Consider the following 9,877-nt stretch of genomic DNA (forward strand, 5'->3'; position numbering starts at 1 on the left):
AATTTAAGTTTCCTCCTAAGAGGTAACAATTGACAACAGCTTGGGTATATTCTTCATAAGCTTTTCTATTCAACATGTTAGGGAATTTTGGATTTGGGGGATGTATAACTCCACATGTTTTACCTCTCCTTTCATGCTTTATGTTTCTGGATCCTTTTTTTCTCCTGGATAATAGTACTAGTTAGATATAAACTCTAGTTCATCTGGCCTGAAAAATTAGAAGTTGAGAGAATCTATTCAGTGTTCACTTCACTACACCTCTTACGAAGTGGAAAAAAAGACACTAATCTAGATACTCATATAAAAATATAAATAATCTAAAAATAAAATATAAACAAGTTTTACATAATTAACATTTTTAGGGAGTCATGAATACCTGAGTCTTGCCTTTACTCATATCCCCTACTCCTTGACTCTAGGACCTTCAGGACTGTCAATATTCACAAAGAATAACAACATCACCATAATAATTTTGGAAATATGTTGTGACCTCACAGCCAAAAGCTGACATCTCCACTGAGCAAGGAAAGATGTAAAGCCCCCATTTTTACTAAAGTTCATTAGGCTAAACTCCATTGCAAGACATTCATACTCCTTTCTCCCTCCTATCTAACCCATACCTAAAATCATAGTTCATTCTGGCCACATGACAGAGCTGTTGTTACGAGGCCGGATGACCAACTAAAAAAAGATGGTCCTCAGTAGGCCTCTTTGGGCTTAATGGTTAAATCTATGAATGATCCCTGAGAGGTCTCTTGTCAAAGAGGAGATTAATTGCATAATAGGGAAGGCATGTCCAAATACTACTTTTTAAGTACTTGTTACTGTAATTTTGGAAATCTTGAGCAAAGTCTTGGGTAGTCCAAGTATTGCTTCTCGAAGCATATACTATGGGTCAAGGTATGACTTTAAATGTATTAACTTAAAGGATTTTACTCTATTTTACTGTCTCTCAAATTATAGCCAACTAAATTTTCTAATATAGAGAGGTTTATAAGATAAATATAATGCAAAAAACTGAAAAATGACTGAAATTTTGAACAAACTCCTACGGAATGTTTAAAGATGCAAACTGAAATACTCTTCTATTTTAGGTAATCAAATTTATAGGTCCTTTTTATCAAATTTCGTCTTACTCTATTAGTCATAGTCAAAAGAGTCAATAAAGGATATGACTTTTCTCAGTAGCTGCACTGTGAATCATCTCCAAATGGAAATTATATGGTTTCTTCAACATCTCTAAGGAAGGGTTATGTAGACTTCTGTATCTTGACATTTTGAGAAGCATAACATAGAAAATTTGAAGTTATATTCTCTGAAAAGTATCTAGATATATATTATAGATTTATATTTTAATAGTAACTTGAGCTATGATAAGGAATGAAATTTGCCTGTCAAAGTATAGAAACCTATCAAGACTTGCTTGTACAATGTGTAGAAGTAATGAAGTATCCATTAACTGCAGATATTTATCATAAAATTATTCTGTTTCAAAATGCAGAAAAGACAAACATGGATATTTGTCACTGAATATGACTATAATGGTATTTGCTTGGAGAAAATTTTGGATTGACTAATACATATACTTACTAAAAAGAAAATCACACTAACAAACCTTAATAAAGTTATGCTTTATCGAAATGCATTAGGTAATATAAACTCCTGGTAGATTATCAAAGGCTCTGTAATCACAAAATACTCCCTGCATAAGCAATTGAGTTTAAGACTTTTTAGCTAAAGAGTTTTAGCATTCAGTCTTCAAGACTACATTAAATATATTCAGATAACTTTTGGAATAGTTGGTTCAACACCTTCCTAGCAATGGTGAGATGACAAAAACCAGTGGTCCATCAGTGATACTCCTTGTTCACAACACTATGTAATGGAGTTTATAGGGTAATGCATTTCTCTCCTCTAAAGGGGAAGGCAATGGATCAATGATATAAAACTTGAAAACCTAAAATTAAAGTGGCATTTAAACTGAAGGTTTTAATTAAATGCATCACTGGATTAGCCTTTTGAAAATCACTGTCTGATCACAGAGGCCATGACTCTTCATGGCCTTGAACTGCCTATGACTCTTCAATACATATTTTCCCCAAATGCTCTGGGACAAATGGGAGCCCAAGTTTCACAAGGGCAGGTTTTCAGTATCTTGAGGTGAGCAAAATAAGTTGCCTATTGATTATTTCCAGTTGAAGCTCCAAACATTGTATATCTAAGAGAAGACATTCCTATGTGCTATATGCAATAGATGACCTTAAAAAAATCCCTGAGTATAATAAAATGTTTTACAGCACCATAATTTGTTGTGTAGCAACAGTATATAGAACAGAAGTGTTGCAATCATGAAGAAAAAGGCATGAGATAAATTCAGGGTTACGTTAGAAAAACCAAGGGCAAACAGAGGACAGCATTTATATAATCGCCTGTCTTACGTGTCTTTACAATGACTGTTAGATTAAAACGTCTGTGATATTATGCATTTTTAGTAATCATTAATCAGTGCTTTAATATTTTGAATATTTCTCCTTCACTTGACTCACCCAGGTAATTAGACACATTTTAGGGGTAAAGCTAAGAGGATATTGTGCATTTCTGCTTCCCTTTATAGGTACTGAGATGAGTCAATTTCAATTTGACTTCTTTCATCAGCATCTCCAACCAAGAAAGAAGAGCCACTACCAAGTTCTTTTATGCTTTTGTACCAGATGACCAGGTAATTGAGACTACTTTTTCCACTGAGGACAATTAGAAAAGCTAGGGGACTGACACTTAAAGAAATTGGAAAGTGAACCATGCAGTGAAGAATCACCATGCATTCTACAAAACATTTAGAGAAGTAAATTCAAACAAACCTTTTCAGGAAATAAAGCAAACATTTTCTAATACTTCTATAAACCAGAATTATCCTGATACCAAAACCTGACAAACTACAGACAAATATCCTCCGTGAACACACACACAAATTCTTGAAAACCATATGATTATCTCAAATTGTGCAGAAAACGGTTTTTAGCAAAAATCAACATCTAATAATGATAAAGAGCACTAGGCAAAACAGGAATAAAGACAGTTTCCTCAACCTGACAAAAGGCATTTATGAAAGATCTATACCTGATTTCAACCTTAATGATTATACTCAGCTTTCACCCCAAAACCAAGAAAAAAAGGCAAAGATGTCGACTCAGTTTTCAATAGCTGTGACTCATGAGAAGTTTCTTCAAGATGCTGCATAACATGATTAAGTTCAAATAGACTACTGTCCCAATAAACCACTACTGAGAAAATTTCCCTAAAGAAAAATGCCCCAAGTGAAAACTTAGGTCCTAAGACCATTGTTTGCACCTGAGGCTCTGTGATTGGTAGAAAATCAGAAACACGTGTAGAATGGGGACAGTTCCTCAAACAAGTTGGTACCAAGCAGGCAAATATTAGAGATGCTTAGTCCATTAAGAAATAACAAAACATGTATTCAAGTTTCAGTTTTGTCGTAGCTGGTTGATTTTGAGTAAACCACTTAGGACAATAGTATCCAAGCCCAGACTACCGAGACAAGTTTGTACCAGCTAACATTTATGCTTCCTTACTGCTCTAAGATACTGTTAGGTAAGTAATCAGCATTTACATATGCTGATGGAACTAATTCCCCTTAATCAGGCCTAAAGCTGAGCAGATGCTATTTCTCCTTTTCATTGCCTTTTCTCCTATGAAAGCATGTAATTCTGCCATGAAACTATGCTGGAAATATGTGGATTTACTACTTTAGAGTCCACAGTTGACCTTGTGACACACTTAAAATTGCTTTTTTGAAAGCACCGAGGCTGCATAGATGAGGAAGGAGTTCAGCTCTCCTAACTCTCTTTATATGAAGTTTATAGCTTTAAAAAAATGTCCTCTTTAGTTTTCAGGAAAAAGTTTTTCCAGAATCAAGCTTATATACAAGATCATAAATATATATATATATATATATATATATATATAATTTTCCATTGATTTTGTTTGTTGTGCTATTCTATTTTTTTTTCAGAGCAATATGCAATAATATCTTTTGTAACCATAGCAAAAATTTTAAGAGCTATAAAAGCACTTTGACTTACTAGATATATTTGTATTAATGAATTTCAATAGTTGTTATTTTGAAATATATAGGATGTTTATGCATTGTCCAAACATTTCTAACTGATTCTAAGGACTTCATACTATCTAAGCACTTTATATTGTATTTAAAATTAAAATAGCATATTTCTTTAAACTGTTACTTTTCATAATTCATTTAATTCAATATCTTTATTCTGTTACCTTGTTGGATACATTGATTAGTGTTATGCAAAAATGCATATAAAATTAAATAAGAACTAAAATTAAGTTAAGACAGTTCTGATCTGTATGAGAGGATTTACCATCTTGTACCCTACTCTATATTATGGTTATTTTTTCTGTTTCTTGAGCCTATCAAACTTAGACTCATTTTCATTTTAGAGAAAATACAGCTGCTCATCTGAGCCCTGTCCCACCAAGTGCCCAGCCACTGTATTTTGTCTTCACCCAGTGGTACCTCTCCACTCTATGTATAGCAGCAGACCTATGACCCATAGGGTTCTTATGCAACACATAATAAACATTTCCTAGGAGGCCCATATGGCCATCACCATATTCTTTTCCTAGGGGATTTGGAACCAAGACTGAATGATAAACACTCTTTGGATTGCTGACTTTAGGAATATTCGAGGTTATTTGTTACAACTTTCTTCACTGGAGGAAATGCCATGGGAGTAGTCCAACGCGGCTCTCTTAAAAGTGTAACTGATTTATTGGGAGAGTTCCCATTCCTCCCATCTGCCTTTAAAAGTAGCAATTACAAATGGATGGTTTTTCTCATCATACCTACAGCACACTTCGAAGTGAGCTACACATACGGTCGTCTCCTTTGCAAGTCCCAGGTGAGAAGAATCACTTCATCCTCAGCACTAAACCCTTTATAGAAGGGCATTTTTATTCTAATTGTTTACCCTGATACACCTGAAACCTTACCTATCGAATGGCTCAAGTACCAGTGACTTAATTTGTTTCAAACGAGATAGTTATCAGCTGTTCTACAAAGTCTTCTATTTGCTGTTTACTCATTTTATGTTTTTTCGCTTAACCTTATGACAAAGAAAACTGTTGCAATTTCATCTATCATGATTCAAGAAAAATCTATGAGGATGTCAGCAAAAACTCTTTAACCCCAACAAAAAGTGGGCCAGAATTAGAAGACTAGATTTTCCAACTCTCACCCAAACCTCTATAACATTTTTAAAAAATCACCATCCATTAGCCCTGAAATTTGAGATATCATTCAGTTTTAAATTCACCAACCCATTTCTAATAAGTTGTTTATGCACATGGTACAACATTCAAATTTGCAAAAATTTATTCTGGAAAGTAATTAACCCTCAGTTGTCTCCATCTGCCAAGATGTCTTTCTTTGAAGCTATAGCTATACAGTCTATGAAAGCAACACCCACACAAACACAGAGGCATAGGAAGCGATTATTCATTGATCTGTATTTCATTATTTCAAATTTTTTAAGTTAAATTGTCTTAAATCAACATTTTTGTGCACATATTTTCCATACATGTAAATACAACTTTAGAATAAGCTACCAGAAATGGGATTATAAAGACAAAAGGCATATTTGAAATTTTGGATAGTATTGTAAAATTGACTCAACTAAAGTCAACTTCACACACACACACACACACACACACACACCTTGTAAACCCATATATTGTGTGTGTATTTTGCCCTTTTGCTCTGATACGAAAAGTATGATGTATTGCATTAGTTTTCTACTGATGCTTTAACAAATTTCCAAAAACTGAGTGGCTTAAAAACAATGAAAAACAACTTACAGTTCTGTAGTTCAGCAGTCCAGCCTGGGTCTCATTGGGCTAAAAGAAGATCAGGGAGTCAGAAGAGTTACATTCCCTTCTGGAGTCTCTAGAGCATAATCTGTTTCCTTGTCGTTTCCAGCTTTAAGATGATGCCCACAGTCTTTAACGCATGGCCCCCTTCCTCCATCTTGAGTAACGACTGTTACATCTCTGCGTGCCTTTCTTCAACACTCACATCTTCCTTTGACTCACTCTCCTGCCTCTCTGTTCTACCTTTAAGTACTCTTGCAGTTAAATTTGATCCATCTGGATAATCCTGGGTAATCTGCCTATCTTAAAGTCAGCTGAGTAGTAAGCTTAATTCTATCTGCAACCTTAATTCCCCTTTGCCATGAAACTGAATATATTCACAGATTCTGAAGATTAGAATATGGATATCTGTGAGGCAAGGGGCATTATTCTGCTTACTGCATAAATAGATTGAATTTCCATTTATCTTATTTTAAATTAGATTGATCACATGTTAAAGAAATATTTTGATTCTTGTTGCTTCTTTAATAAAAATTAGTGCCCCATGTATTTAATGTATTTTATTTTGAACGTTATGTAAATGTGGAAGTATAAGATTGTTCATCGAAGTAAAAATCCTTCAAGAGGCATATCTTTCATCTGATCTTAAAATGAGAAGTTTAAAAAAATATTTTAAAAAAAATGTCTTGAATATATTATTTATTCAAATATTAACTATAGAGAGTCATTTTGGTACATTTTCTTTCATGGTTATTGAATAAAACCCGTTTTGCCTAGTAATTTATTAGCTTTTCAAAGTTGTTTTAAGTCCGTAAGTTTAAGGGAAAAGAATTTTCTGCTATTGATCCCCTTAAGATTAGATAAAGGAACATTCAGCTTCAGCTGAACTGTATCAAATTCGGCTAATTTCCTCCATCCTGGTTTTCAATCGGCTGCAAGGATGGTTTGAGGAGGAGCTGAAAATAACAGCTATCCTCTCGTGAGCTTTAACATTTGCTTTTAAGTAGACTGAGAATAAATTCAAATGCAAAAGTGGAACATATTTTGAAAATAAAACATTAAGATTTACTGCTTGTATCTTCTATATTTTAATACTATATCAGAAGATTAAAATACTGAAAACTGGTAATATGGTTTATGTTAGGTGAATATGGAAGGTTGGTGAATATGAAAGGTTCATTTATAAATTACAAAGAAAATATATGCACATTAAAATTCATCTAATTCTTCTGAAAACTACTAATCCACAACCGGTCTAATGAAAAACATATTATATTTTGTGGGGAAACTTTTAGGGGGAAAAAGATGCGTGCTAGCATCAGTTTAGAGAACACAAATGTATGACCATTTTCATAGCTTGCTATGAAAACAAAATAAAACAAGTAAACAAAGAAAAATAAAATGTAGAAATAGGAGTAAGGACATGTTTTATCCACATAAGTACTTATGTACTTTATATTCTGTGCAGTTTTTTGTTTAATCCTCAACACAAACCTGAAAACCAAATACACATTTTGTAATATATAATGTCATGTCCTGATTAAGGTAAAAACTTTAAATAAGGATAACCATATCCTTATTTATTGGACTAATAATTTTCTGTTCCCTTTAATTTCATAACATTTATAATAAAATATCACATATTTGGTTGATAGCAAATTCAGGAGATTCTTTTACTAGCCAAATAAATCCGTTATTTTCTTGGTGCAACAGGCAAAATATTCTTCTTTGATTTATAGTATAAAATTGCAACTTATTATGATAAGTGGAATCTAAAGTTACATTACTGACTACAACTATAAAAAGGGCTAGCAGTATATATTAATTGTATATACTTTAAAATAGTTTACCAATTTGGACCGGTTTCAATTTCTTTACAAACATTCTATCTTAGATTTATTTTCTTCATTTTTTTCTGACAGAAAACTAAAGTTTAAAAACAAAAATTATAAAAATTTGATTACTTCACTGTCTAAGCTAATCTTTGGTTCATGTCAATTTGAATTAATTCACACAATCAGAAACTAATGTGTGTATTTTAAGATTAAAACAGTGAAAGGTGCCAGAAAGAAAGAGTTAATATTTAGGTACAGTTGATTCTACCTATAAAACCACATAGAAAAGCTTCATTATGGATTCTAATGTCTCTGTCAATTTTTTGCCAATGCCTTTATCAATTTTCATAATAAACGAACTCTACATTCACTTACTTTTAACTACTTTTGTAATAGAGGGTAAATTCCAAACATCTGGTCTACAACATTGGATAAAAAGATCACAAAGGCATTGCTTGCTATTATTATATGCTTGCAAGATATGTTTAAACTACTGGCAGAACTCTGAAAAATGAGATGACATGCAGAACACATATAGCACAGTATTTCAATTAGTATTTTAATTATGCTCTGTGAAATCTAGGGATACTTTTTTATTTCTTAAAAGTAAATGAAGTAAATCTCATCAGAATTATCTACTCCTATGGATAGCAATTTATATGATAAACCACTTTGATCTACAACTGCGTTGCAAAAACCCAGTTGTCTCACACTGTTCATGGAAGTCAGTACTAGGACACAGACTGGGAGCTATTAAAGCAATAACAGAATATTAGGATGTCTACTCAAATGTCACAAATGAGTACTAGAATTTTATATAATTCTTGTAGAATGTTATAATATTGTAGTGTTTCCTTTTGTTTTACTGTTTAGGCAGTAACTAATATTGCTAATGTAATTATGTTTCCTATCCATAGAATCCAAGTTGAGCCCCAAATCATAGTATTATATTCATCATACAAAGTGAATTTTTTTCCTATTCTAGAAATGGCTTTTTACTTCTGCATGGTTTTCAAACCGAAAAATTTTGTTAAATTTGTATGTACTATATCTTGACAAAGGACTAAGTATTAAACCTTAGTAAATTTTCTTAAACTATTTCAAAATGTCAAAATCAAAGCAGCATTTTTTATTGTTAAAAAATTACATAAAGCAATATTAATGTCAGAAAATGAAGACACTATTATTTCACATAGCCATGAACATTTTTTCTCTAAAAACAAGTTATCTATCATCTTCTTATCAGAAAATTCTTCTTTGCTTTTTCATCAAGTTCCTCACCAGTTAAAGTCATTCGAGCACAACAAAAATTGTTTTGATTTTAAATGTGAAAATACTGAACTATTAATATTCAATAATTTTTCAAAAATCAAACTCAGTTTTGGACCTACATTAAAAATAAATTCTAAATTTTTGCTTAGCCATCAGAACAAAGCCACTACTTCTTTTTGATGGTATAGAAATATTTCTGTGATGCTTAGATTACAAGATATTATCAGTTCTATGGACTTTGGTATTGATCAAATTCATGATCAAAATTATTATTATGGATTGTGGGGTGAGCATGAGAAAGTAAATAATTGTGAAGGTGGCTGGGGAGAAAGCATCATCAGAAAAATTAGAAACATTTGACTAAATACATAAATATGTGTAAATGAGGTACAATGCATTGCATTCCATTGGAAGAAGATAATAAAGTTTAGTTCAATAGACATGGTAGAAAGTTGTCACTTTTGGTATTTACAATCTTCTCCAAAATAATAGCCTTTAGTCACTTTGAGCACTATCTGCACTTTTGCCCTGATAAAATTCATGGGCAACTGGACAGACAAGCTTCTGAAAATAGACTGGGACAGTTGTCATACTTCTAATAAAAGCTTCATGAAACTGAAAACTATCTCGTAAGTCCAGATGGACTAAGGTTATACTATAATTCTTGCTGTTTCTGTAAGCTACCTCAGTCTATGCTTCTGGCTTCTGCAGAAGTGTTATGTCAGTGTGACATGCCTTGTGGCAATGTATGATTTCTGTAGAAATTAAGAGTGTTTACCAATGAATCCTTTGGACTCCTCAAAAATAAATGTGGATGATTACCCGATGTTATTTTTGTCACTCATAAAATACTCAGGAAA

At 32.6% G+C, this 9,877-nt stretch overlaps 1 pseudogene; it reads right to left on the reverse strand.

Annotated features, from left to right (window-relative positions):
- Positions 1 to 4,497: 4,497 nt before the first annotated feature.
- LOC137758892 (protein BTG4 pseudogene) lies at positions 4,498 to 5,185 on the reverse strand (annotated as a pseudogene).
- Positions 5,186 to 9,877: the final 4,692 nt, after the last annotated feature.

The sequence above is a fragment of the Eschrichtius robustus genome, chromosome 2 (assembly GCF_028021215.1).
Source record: "Eschrichtius robustus isolate mEscRob2 chromosome 2, mEscRob2.pri, whole genome shotgun sequence".
Taxonomy (NCBI): Eukaryota; Metazoa; Chordata; class Mammalia; order Artiodactyla; family Eschrichtiidae; genus Eschrichtius; species Eschrichtius robustus.